The 11659-nt window shown below is 42.6% G+C and overlaps 1 long non-coding RNA gene across 1 annotated transcript; it reads left to right on the forward strand.

Annotated features, from left to right (window-relative positions):
- The first annotated feature begins 1043 nt into the window (after window positions 1–1043).
- LOC148657743 (uncharacterized) lies at window positions 1044–8926 on the forward strand. Its single transcript, XR_015940527.1, has 3 exons — window positions 1044–1134; window positions 6547–6653; window positions 8419–8926. It is a non-coding gene; the product is annotated as an uncharacterized LOC148657743 (long non-coding RNA).
- Window positions 8927–11659: the final 2733 nt, after the last annotated feature.

The raw sequence follows: 11659 nt of genomic DNA on the forward strand, positions 1-11659 counted from the left end.
ATGGGATTCTTAGACAGAATCTTGAAGTCCACGCTTGGAGCTTGGAGCGAACACTAAGCTATTGTTGTGCATGTGTGTGTTTGACTATTATGACTTTTGAAGTGGTTACATGCTTCACTGCTTTCTGGACTCACTGCACGACTGTTTGCGAAAATGTAATGGCTCTTATGAAAGCAACCACAACTACCTTGTGGGGAATAAAACAAATCACAGACCAGATGACTAAACCGGCTGAGCAGTGCACTCCTATTAATGCAGCCCATCCTAATTTAAACCATGCTCTATGTGAAACTGAAGCATGGCAGGTATGCAGGCTATTATACAGTTTTGTGTCTGGTTCAAGTTAACATGGAGTCCCTGCTGCTCAGAAAGTAACTTTCATAAAACTCTGAGCACAGTTCCTGATTTATCACCACCTGTTAACATAACCTTTAGCACACACAAGTCCTGTTTATGACTACAGACTATCTAGTGGGGGGATTCATTAGAAACTGGCTAGAGGGTTCTGCTGATCAGTAAACCACAGCTGTCTAATTGCTTTTGCTTGTAGGCACTGTCTTGACTTTTACAATAGGAAATAACTACACAACATGTCTAATTAGACAGTTTAATATAATGGCTCAATGGCACAGCAGTTAAATATTTGCCATACTCTCATGTGGTTGGAGTTCAGAATGCAGCAAAGATCAAGTTCACCAAAGTAGTTTAAAAAAGGAAGGACAGGGTTTTGCTTTTAATGAGTCTGCACAGTTTATAATGTGGAGGTCATGCAAAGCAGGAGGATTGATCAGGAGGATATTGCTGTGCTGTGACTGTCTCTCCTGTTTCATCACGGAATATTCCGCTCTCCAGTGGCCACTTTTACAATGAGATGAACTATGAATCTGTAACCAATAGCTATTGTTTGACAAAAATAATCAAACAATTGACAGGACCTGTGTGTAACCAGAAATCACTATCTACTGTAGCAAGCAAAGCATTTTATGTTGAAAGTCACTTCAGTGAAATTGTGTTGTCTACACACACGAAGCATTTCCATTTAAGAGAAATAACTGTGGAGAACAAGAGACAAGGGAGAAAAGACAGCCAGCAACCAAACAAAACAAACTCTGAGGACCCCACTCTGCTTGTAAGGTAAATACAACATCATATTGAAGATCATATTAACATTGCTCTATTAACATTACAAATATTCGCATTTGTAGGGTACAGTTTCATATTTTTAATGCCATTCTTTAGCCTCTAACGTTGGAGATTTAAAGCCATTCAAAACCTTCAGAGGCTAGAACTAGTGTCATAGAAAAACTGATGATGTAACAGTCCATTTTGATGAGTGAAACAGAATAATTCAGCAAAATATGGAAAATCTGGTGGTAGAAAATAGAAAACAGCACCACTGGGATTAACCAGCCAAGAATTCCATTAAACAAAAGCTGCTCAAATATAAATCTCGACTGTTATGTAACCTGCATCTAAAGACCCAAATGGTAACACACTCAAACGTGCGAGAGTATTATCGGTTTTGCAAATTTAATGCAACCCTCTGAGGTTTTGCTCCATGTTTAAGATGAAGTCTTTGATTCTTTTGACTGAGCTTTTAAAAAAGTTAATCTTTTTTTGCAACAAATTAGAACTCATTAACATTTCTTTATTCTTCCACCATTCGTGTTCCTCGCTGTTTTACCTCAGACCTTCCCACCCCCCCATCCCCCCTTTCCAGGGCTGTTTGATGTCCGGGGAAGTTAAACACAAATTCCTAAAGGGAAGCAGCATACGATGAGGGAAAAAGAAAGCAGAGCCCCAGAAAAAGGATGGAGTTTTCCAATGTTATTCAAACATGTACGTTATGTCCTTTGAGGAACATGAGCTCCTCATCTCGGTGGGTTTAATTTTAAATTAGTGACCAGCACTGGCACAGCTGCAAAAAGTGGAGTTACGCCTAAGAAAAATAAATACTAGTTTAAGCGCTATTTAATGCTGTTACTGCATAGGTAGAGCTTTGGAGGTAGTGGGTTCTTATGAAGTTTTATTTAAAATCTGAAATCTTTTTGTATGGCATGGCTGCTAACTCAAAAAACTGCCACAGTTTTTTTTTACTTTCCCCATTTTTACTTACATTTGACTACACATTTGGATAAAACGTTCTTGAGTCCAGTTCCACTGGAGCAGCGACTTGCCCTAGTCTTCAGCTAATACTGTAGATCGTGGCAGCCCACTCACACTCCGGACAGCAGCCCACTCCCACTCCAGACAGCAGCCCACTCACACTCCGGACAGCAGCCCACTCCCACTCCGGACAGCAGCCCACTCCCACCCAGGACAGCAGCCTGCTCCCACCCAGGACAGCAGCCCACTCACAGTCCGGACAGCAGCCCACTCCCACCCAGGACAGCAACCCACCCTCACCCTGGACAGTAGCCCACACCCACTCCAGACAGCAGCCCACTCCCACCCAGGACAGCAGCCCATTCCCACCCAGGACAGCAGCCCACTCACACTCCGGACAGCACCCCACTCACACTCTGGACAGCAACCCACCCTCGCCCCGGACAGCAGCCCACTCACACTCCGGACAGCAGCCCACTCCCACCCAGGACAGCAGCCCATTCCCACCCAGGACAGCAGCCCACTCACACTCCGGACAGCACCCCACTCACACTCCGGACAGCAGCACACTCCCACCCAGGACAGCAACCCACTCCCACCCAGGACAGCAGGACACCACATAGACAAAGGTACATCTGCCAACTACAAGACCAGTATAAAATAAAACCGATAAAGAAGGAAGGCCCCAAATGTTGAGATAAATAAAGAAACATTCATACGCAATAAACAAGATGGCAGACGCAGCTCTGAGATCTGCAGGTGCCCAGGAGTGACCAGTCCGCTCCCTGGCCCCCAGTATCCCGGCGGTGACAGGTCCAGTAACAAATCATCCCAGATGGAAAGGGCTGCGAAACCAGCACAGCATTCAGCCTTCATTTCTAGGAACGTTCTTGTGTACACAAGAAGATGGAATTTACCAAATATATTCCCATATTTAGTGTTTTTCTTTTCTGGTTTTATGCTGGTGGGGTATTTTGTGTTTGTTTTCTTACATAAAGTGTGCTGTATAAGATAAAGATGGATAAAGATGTTTCTTTTCCTCTGGTGCCATTGTAAAGGGGTAAATTTAAAACACATTGGAATCGCTGCCTCTTTCAGTGAAGCTCATAGCTCTAAGATTTATGCCACCACTTTCCCATTATTTTGTATACTGTGTGACTTGATGTGATTTGAAAGAAGAAGACATTTTATTTCAAAACTAAACAGAAGGAATTTATAGCGGCTGCTGTGGTTGTATAATAAGGACGCTTCTGGCAGTCTGTGACTAAATATTAACCTCATGATGCCGTCAGGGGTTCAGCCCACCAGAGTGCAGGAACCACTGTGTATTTCAGTTTTGTTTAAATTTTATTTGAACAATGAGCTTTGTCTGCCTGCATCCTAGAGATAAGGAGGACCATGATTACTTAGTATAGCTCTAAATCCAAGAAATTGTCTGTTTTACACAAATAAGAGTCTGTCAAAATGTAACTGTTTTGCAACGATCACATTTCAGTTTTTGTTACTTTGTTTAAAAGTGCACCTGTCACACAATTCCATTTTCATTGTCCAATTGAAACCTTTTAGATTCTTTAAGGGTTTAATAATGTGACGTTAGTAAAGGCATCGCAGAGATCTATTTAGTGTGTTGTGGTTTTATGGCTCATCGTGAGCAGGCAACTACAGCGTGCACAGAGAAAAGACCTGGTCAGCTCTGCTTTAAACCAGGCAGTAATGCAAATGGAAAGAAATTATAGGTGACTATTACTACAGATGAATACAGTACAATAAATATAAAACAACGGGCTCATCGTCTTCTTGTCTACTAAATTACAATAATGTATTATAAATATAAAAGAATTAATCAAATTGATTCTTCTCAGTTGAATAATCACAACTTTACTTGTTTTCCAGTTTCACATACAGACAACATTCAGGAGGAGGTATTTTGAACTTACAGTAAGATGTCTTGTGTGTTATGGTACAAATATTAAAAAGAAGACTTCTGGGGAAAAAAAGAAACATTAAACAGTGAGTGAGACCACACTTCTAAAAAAAGGTTGTTTTAAACTTTGTGTATAACGACTGAGTATGGTAATACATACCCCAAGGATCAGAGAGTGCTACAACAATAAGATGAATCCGTTTAAAAGTTTTTCTTGGCAGGACTTATCTGAAATTCTTTAAAAGGCTTTGCTCTTCCCTATTCTGCAGAATTAATCAAATTGTGAGATAGCATCAAATGTGCTGTTAAAGGAAAACATAGCAATGGGATGGAGCCCTGCACTCAAATAAGCATCAGGAAATTTTATTACACAGACATAACACAGCCACCTGTGTGGTCTCCGAATCCTTCTTCCACTATTATGTCAGCAATGTTAACATTATTCCTTATATTGGACCAGCTGTTAAATGATGTCAGGGAAAAATGGCTTCTCTGTGTGCTGCAGCTCCATCAAGTGAATAGAAAAAAAGAAATGAAATAAAGCATAGAACTCAATGGGTCATAAAAATGAGGATATTACTCATTGAGTGGTTTACCATATTAGGCTGCTTGTGAACAAACCATAGCTCAGCACTTACAAGTTGCATGTGCCTGGGTCTCATTGCGCCTGACCACATTATAATTCCAATAAAAACGACCACAGGAGAAGACTTCTGGATTTATGCCTTCTGTCAGCATTTATCTCATTGTCAATGGCTTTTCTCAACGCCAGGAATAATTACCAGAATAAGCCTTTATTTAAGCCGATAACTCAGTGGAGAACGAATTCTCATTGACAGTGACAACCTGGCCTGGAAGCTGCTCCGCTGTAGTGGGCAGAGAAAGAAAAGATCAGCCTCTGTAATGAAAATGGCACAGCAGGGTGAGGCAGTGCCAGCGAGCGGGGCTGTCCGACAGGGAATGCACAGCTAACCCCACAGCTACCATGTGGACAGTTTCAGCTCCCTCAACACTCTGCTCTAACCACACTCCCCAGATTCACACTGTGCGACAGTACATGCACATCAGATTTCAATAATGCAGCGTTATGGAGACTCTCTATGAGTATAATATATGCATTTGTGTCAGAAAGTACACAGAGCAGTATGTCTTCATCCATCCCTATAATGATATATCAAAGGTTTAGAACGCTACCTCTGAACGAGCAAGGCCCAGTAGCAAGACTGGCAATTAAAACACAGCTACATGTGCTATGACACACAGTATGCTTGTATTAAAGAAATTGTGTTTTAGGCCTTTCTCTTTAGGCATAAAGAGGGGCAAGTTACAATGGTACACAAACAGACCTTTCATGAACAGTCATGTTTCCAAGCTAAACGTATGCTTTTAGACAGATGTAAACAACACTTAATCTTAAGGCTAAAGCTGTACAGGAAGGCTTTCAAAGTTTACGGATCCATGGCAAATATGCTCCACTTATTATCTATATCCATGATACATTGAAAATTTAAATGAAATCAGGTTTTATTTTTCAAAAGGAAGCAGGAGTGCTTAAACGAGCTTTCTGTACTGTGCAAATCTGGTCCCTCACTCCTGACCTGCTCACTGACCCCTGTGAAGACCCACATGCTTGTTACCTGGGCTGCTCTTGAGCAGGTGGGTCCTACGGGGGGCGAGGCTACTCACCAGTGGCTTGCTGTGGGCTGCCAGACCTCCACACATCACCTCAAACACCCCCCTCGCGGTCGAATGAGATCGGAGGCAAGTGAATGCAAGGTGCAGTGATCCTAAAAGCTAACTAAAATACAACAATCACAGCAATAAACTTGATTTTAATCATCCTGTCAGCAGCTGGTGAGCTCTGCAGCTCTAGAATGTTTCATACAAGGGAGGTTTACATGTGTATTCTTTATGTGCTACGGACAAGAAAAGGTTGAAAAGTGGAATTAACTCTCACTCGTTCCTTTGCAGCCAATGCAGGCTGACTCAGTTCTGCGCCCGAGCCTCTTATTTCTATATTATGTCCGTACACATGCAAAGCCCATGTAAGAAGCACAAGAGAGGAGTAAGTAAGCGATGGTCTCTCCGCCCATCTGGCCTGTTTGGGGTTTTAGTAGCTCAGTGGAGTATGGCTCTGTGGCACCTTTTCTGTAAAACTCTCCTGCAGAAGGAGATTTAAAGTGGCCTTCCACCCTTCAAACCAAATGAAAGCACAACATCTTCGTTTACTTTTGCTCAGTGTTTTCCAGCATTTGTGGTGTTCCACAAGCACAATATGTCAATAAACCCTTTACCAGCTGTAGAGTATCTGAACGTTTCTGTGGATCTCTGAAGAAGTGAAAAGCAGGGAAAGGCTTATAAAGGAAATGCCTGTATCCATATACAGTACGTCAGTACATGCATTACTATAAAATATTCCTAGTAGTATTTTTATAATACAAGCAGTATTTTGTGCTGTCTGAATTGATTTTCTACCTCTGGCTCTTTTGTGTATGTGTGCTTTTCCTCCTTCCTAGTGACACCACAAGTTGTAACCTCCCTCACCTGTGGTCACAGCACGTTCCTGAGCTCCGCCGCGGCGCTAGACAGGCTGCCGGCGTGGTTGTCGGGTCCCACACGCGAGGTGAGCGGCTGCTCTGCCCCTTGACTGCCTGGCTCTCGCCAGCATGCCCACCGCAACCACTCCGAGTCACCGCGCCCGCGTCAGGAGAGGGATTCCTCCCACTCCACCAGCCAGCGGGGAGAGGGCTTTTCTGTGGCTGCGTTCAGCACAGCAAGCCCCTGCAGCGAGAGGCAGGCAAGGGCGGGCTTCTGTCCCACTACCCCGAATCAGTGCAAACATCCTTCTGTCAAACTGCGCGGCCCGGGACAAAAAAAAACAAGTCTAACCGCCATTACGTTATCACCTGAGGTGCGAGGGAGAAACTGAAATATTTAGGAGGCACACAAACCCTGCTCGTGCTGCTCACGCCCACATTCAGATATCGGTGTGCTGGGCTCTCTGATGAGATGTAGTCATTAATGACGGCAACAGCATTCCACAGTGCTCTGCACGCGCTCACCTTGTACACGGCCCATTCAAGACTGACACATTTTGTTTATGAAAATGAAATACAGACCTGAGGCAACTGCATGCGTCTCAAGCAATTATCGTAAGGGAAGTGTTGAACTCAAGTACTGGGCAGTGGCATGGTCAGAAGTTCTCGTCCTGCAGACTGCAAAACAAATCAGGCATCCAACATCATTTCGTAAAGAAAAGAGTTCCAGATATATTTTTACTAATAATGAATACTAATATCTACCATGTTCCATGTGTGGACTGGACCAGAGGAGTCTGGGTTTCATGCAAGTGTCATACATTGTGCTTTATGGATGGAAATGTATTCAGTGTGACGTCAGTCATTCATTTTCTGCTTCAGTTCTGTAACCTGCCTGTGACAGAGACCTGAAGTCAATTATCTGTAGAAGCTTCAAAGTTATCAGGCTACAGAGGACAAGATTCAGACAACTAGACCTTGCTTGCCCTAATATCCCTCATAACCCGAATGCTAACCCTGACATGACAACCCTCAAATCGACCGTAGACAGGGCCTCCTCTCGACACCCTGATCCATGTCCAGAACCAAGATGGCTCCCTTCTTCGTCATGCATGCTACCTCTGACAGCCTCAAGCTCCCTGTGGTACACACAGCAGCTCCGTGAGGGAATGGGGACTCAGAAAATAATAGCTACAAATGTACTGGATGGCACAGGTACCTCTGGCTGCAAACATCAGGTGGCTCTTCAGCCCCTTAGGATCACTGAACTGATTTGGATCAGAGACTTAGCTTCCAGGGTTTCCAAAGTGCTAAGGATTTATTGTAGTAAAAATAATATTTTTAATTTTTCTCTACCTTCCTGTAAAGCGGTACAAAAGTGTGGATGGTACTCATTTTCCAAAGGTATTTCTTAACATGACTGTATCTGTTGATCCAATGAAATGGATTGCTAAATAAAAATAATATGAACAATTCACACCTTCTAGACTGAAGTAGTGAAGTCCGGTTAGGAGACGTTAAACATGCTGCCTCTGTGGTGCTTGAGAGACATCTGAAGCCACTCTAACACCATGTGCAGGTGTTAGATTGCTTTCGACCATAGCTCACTGTGTATTATTGTTCCACTTGGCCTGTGAAAAGATCTGTCTAAAAAAGGAATCTGAAATGAAAACAGTAGTGTGAAACCTTCCCAGCAGTCAATCAACTTATTTTTCCTTCTAGAATCTTGTTTATTGTACTTATTGCAAAGTTGTTCAATTCTGGGATTATCTGTGTGTTTTTGTACTTAACCTGGAAGACCACACTTAATGCCAAACAGAATAAACTGAGTACGAATTTCATTACTTGCAGGAGAGATGCCAAACATGTGGCTGTGGATGCCCACTGCCTGTAACCTGAAGCAGCAAGAGTTCCTACTTCATTTTAATTAGGATAGTATTACCACCACATTTGCCGTTTTCCTGTTATTGAATTTGTCCTCAGATGTGGCTATTGAATAACATGCCTTGATGGAAATATAACTAAAATTTCTTACGCAGATAAGTGAGAAAGACACAGACAATGAAAGAAAGAAAACGGTGTATAATTCCTTCCTCCATGGTCTACAAATCCCCCTAATATAATCTGTAATCACTGCCAGCTCTGAAGGAAATTGGTGAATGGATTTGAGGGTTCTGGTTTCATCACTGTAGCCCATCAACCCTTTGAATAATATGTATCAGTTTTCCAGAAACCTAAGATTCAAATCTGTGAATCTCAACAAACCCACAAAGCCGATGTGACAAAAGACAGATTATATGGCGGAGATTTCTCTAATTAAAGAGAATGTACCTATGCCAAACTAAAAAAAAAAAACACAGAGCTCTGTAATGTGATTGTTATCGTAATAAATCATGTGTAAACGTAATTCTGGTTTCTGGAGTGTCATTCTGTTCATTCATGTTCCGCATGCATAAGACACAAGACCATAAAAAAGGTAAGGAATAAGACGAGGTCATGCAGCCCAGTGAAACCGTTTGGTAGCGAGTCCGATTGATTCCAGGGTCTTTTCCAGGCATTGCTTGAACAAAGTTATCAGCCTCGACAACACAGCTGAGCTTGTTTTATACATCCGCAAGCCTTCGGATAAAGAAGTGCCTCCTGTTCTCGGTTTTAAAATGCACTTCCTTGTGTTTTCCACTTCCCTTGGGTCATGCCGTGTTCTTGATCCTACAGGAATCTCCAGGGCAGACATTGTCAGTGCTTGTGGGGTTTTCATTTCTGCTGCACCTCTGAAGGATTGAAATGTGTAAATTTTTGTTTGCTTTCATTTAACAGCAATGGGTGGCTTCTTAATCATTTAACCAATTCAACGCGATTGACTTGGAAATCCTCATCATTTTCTTCATCTAGAGACAGCCACGTTATCAGAATAAATCATGAATCATCATTCCTGTTCTGATTGGACCCACATAGTGGATAAGTTAATATCCATCATATTAAATATATAATATCAATATAGAATATCAATCATATTATTATCCATAATCCAGAATTCACATGCATTAAGTCATCATTTAATTAAAATTTAATTCAGTGACTTAAATTCACCTTCATTGTTTATATTTTGATGTCTGGCAATTTGTTAAGCCGCAATTCCATCCAAATTGTTCGCTGTCATGATCCTTTGATTTGTTTCCTTAAGGTCACAGTAAAGATAAAGTGCCAAAATGAAAACACAAAGGAAGAAAACCTGCGAAAGTAAAAGCTTAAGTGCGACTAAACAATGAGCTGTGTTTCTCCTGCGTGAAAGAGGGTTTAGGTAATTATGGAAATGCGAGGTGCAGTGACAAGCAATGGCAGCTGTTATCTCTGAAATAATAAGCAGAGTTGTTCGTGTCTCCTTCACGCTAAGCATGTCTGCTCAGCGCATTGGGTGGGCAGTGGAAACGTGAAACTCAAGGGCTCTCAGTCAGAACTTGTTCGCTGCATCTGGGGTTTCTGTCAGGGGACAGACAGCGTGGAATGAGGCTGCTCTACATTCGCGCTTGTGTTTCCATCTCTGACAGCTACGAACAGGACACAAAAGCCAGAGTGAAGGAGACAACATGTAACACAATTCCAGCTTGAGTGGTGCCCTGAGCTCTCCTATTCATCTTCTTGGACAAAGAAACGCAACATCACGAGAGATGCATGAGCGTGGCAGGAGCCTGAAACAAACCTCCGTTCCTTCCCGGACAGACTCTGCTGAGCCCCTGAGCGCTGTGTATTTGAGAGAGTTTCACTGAAAAGGGATCAGCCCGAGCCACAGCCAGGGAGGACAGCTTTGTTTGGAGTTCAGCTCAGTTTAAACCAAATTCTCCTGGCTTGACAAACAGTGTCTCGAATGACCATAAGTACAGTTTTTTCTTTCCGACATGGGACATTACAGATATTTTTTAAATCAGACAGTAAAGAAGCCACCTCTTAAACTGTCAGCGCCTTTGTCACATTGTCACTTTGAAAACACCAATGTATGGGGTTCAGATATGCTGTTTGCATTATTCCCCCCTTGTTCTGCTGAATAAGTAAAAATGAATTAAGCACTTTCTCATTCTTGTTTAAGACGTTTTCTTTTCTGCTGTTGTGAAAAAGCAGTTGTCATTAATGTTGTAGGAATCAACTGCTCTACAAGTGGTATCAGGACACATACCAATCCTGAAAAGTGATACTGTTTGTACAAAAAACACTCACAGAGAATGTCTACCAAAAATACCTTCGCTGTACAACACGTTTATCCTATACACGTTTAATGCTACAGACCGCAGTTAAGTACTGTAGGCATCTTTTTGCTGATTGCATAAAGCCATTAAGGGGTTCTTACAGATGTGCACAGTTCTACAAGTCAGAATTAACAATAGCGGACAAATCCTTGTCTCTTAAATATGCAAGAAAACAAAATAGTAAAGTAAAAAAAATAACTGCAAAATATTAATCGGATACACAGTACCCTAGATATCCTAGAAAAAGCACCCTAGAAAATGATATTGTCTGCAAGGAAAAACTTTACGTGGCCTTTGATCCCAACCTAGGAGAGTAGCCTGTAGCCTCCCAGTTACAAGTCCTGGGCCCTTAATCACACTGTTGCTGGAAATATTTTATACAGACCTTTAATCGGGGCACAAATAGCTGCCTGCAGTAGGCCTGGTTTCTAAGGATTCTTTACCCTTCAGTTTAGCTCTGTGGCTGAGGATCTGCGCCTGTGGCTGGGAGGTTGCCAGTTTGTATCCCACAGCCGGCAGAGGAATCCTACTCTGTGGGCCCCTGAGCAAGGATCTGAACCCCAACTGCTCCAGGGGCGCCGTATAAATGGCTGACCCTGCGCTCTGACCCCAAGCTTCTCTCCCTGTCTGTGTGTCTCATGGAGAGCAAGCTGGGGTATGAGAAAAGATAAATTCCTAATTCAAGAAATTGCATATGGGCAATAAAGTGATCTTAAAGCCTAGTGTCTGAGAAGTCTGAGCTTGTCAATGGCAGCTCAAGTAGTGCTAAACTATCCAGTGTTGACCTTCATGGCTCTTTGGTCTTCTCCCTTCTTCCTCTGCCAGACCTCTGTCATCTTCACCATTTCACT

The sequence above is a fragment of the Lepisosteus platostomus genome, chromosome 7 (genome assembly GCF_059453375.1).
Source record: "Lepisosteus platostomus isolate fLepPlt1 chromosome 7, fLepPlt1.hap1, whole genome shotgun sequence".
NCBI classification, from domain to species: Eukaryota; Metazoa; Chordata; class Actinopteri; order Semionotiformes; family Lepisosteidae; genus Lepisosteus; species Lepisosteus platostomus.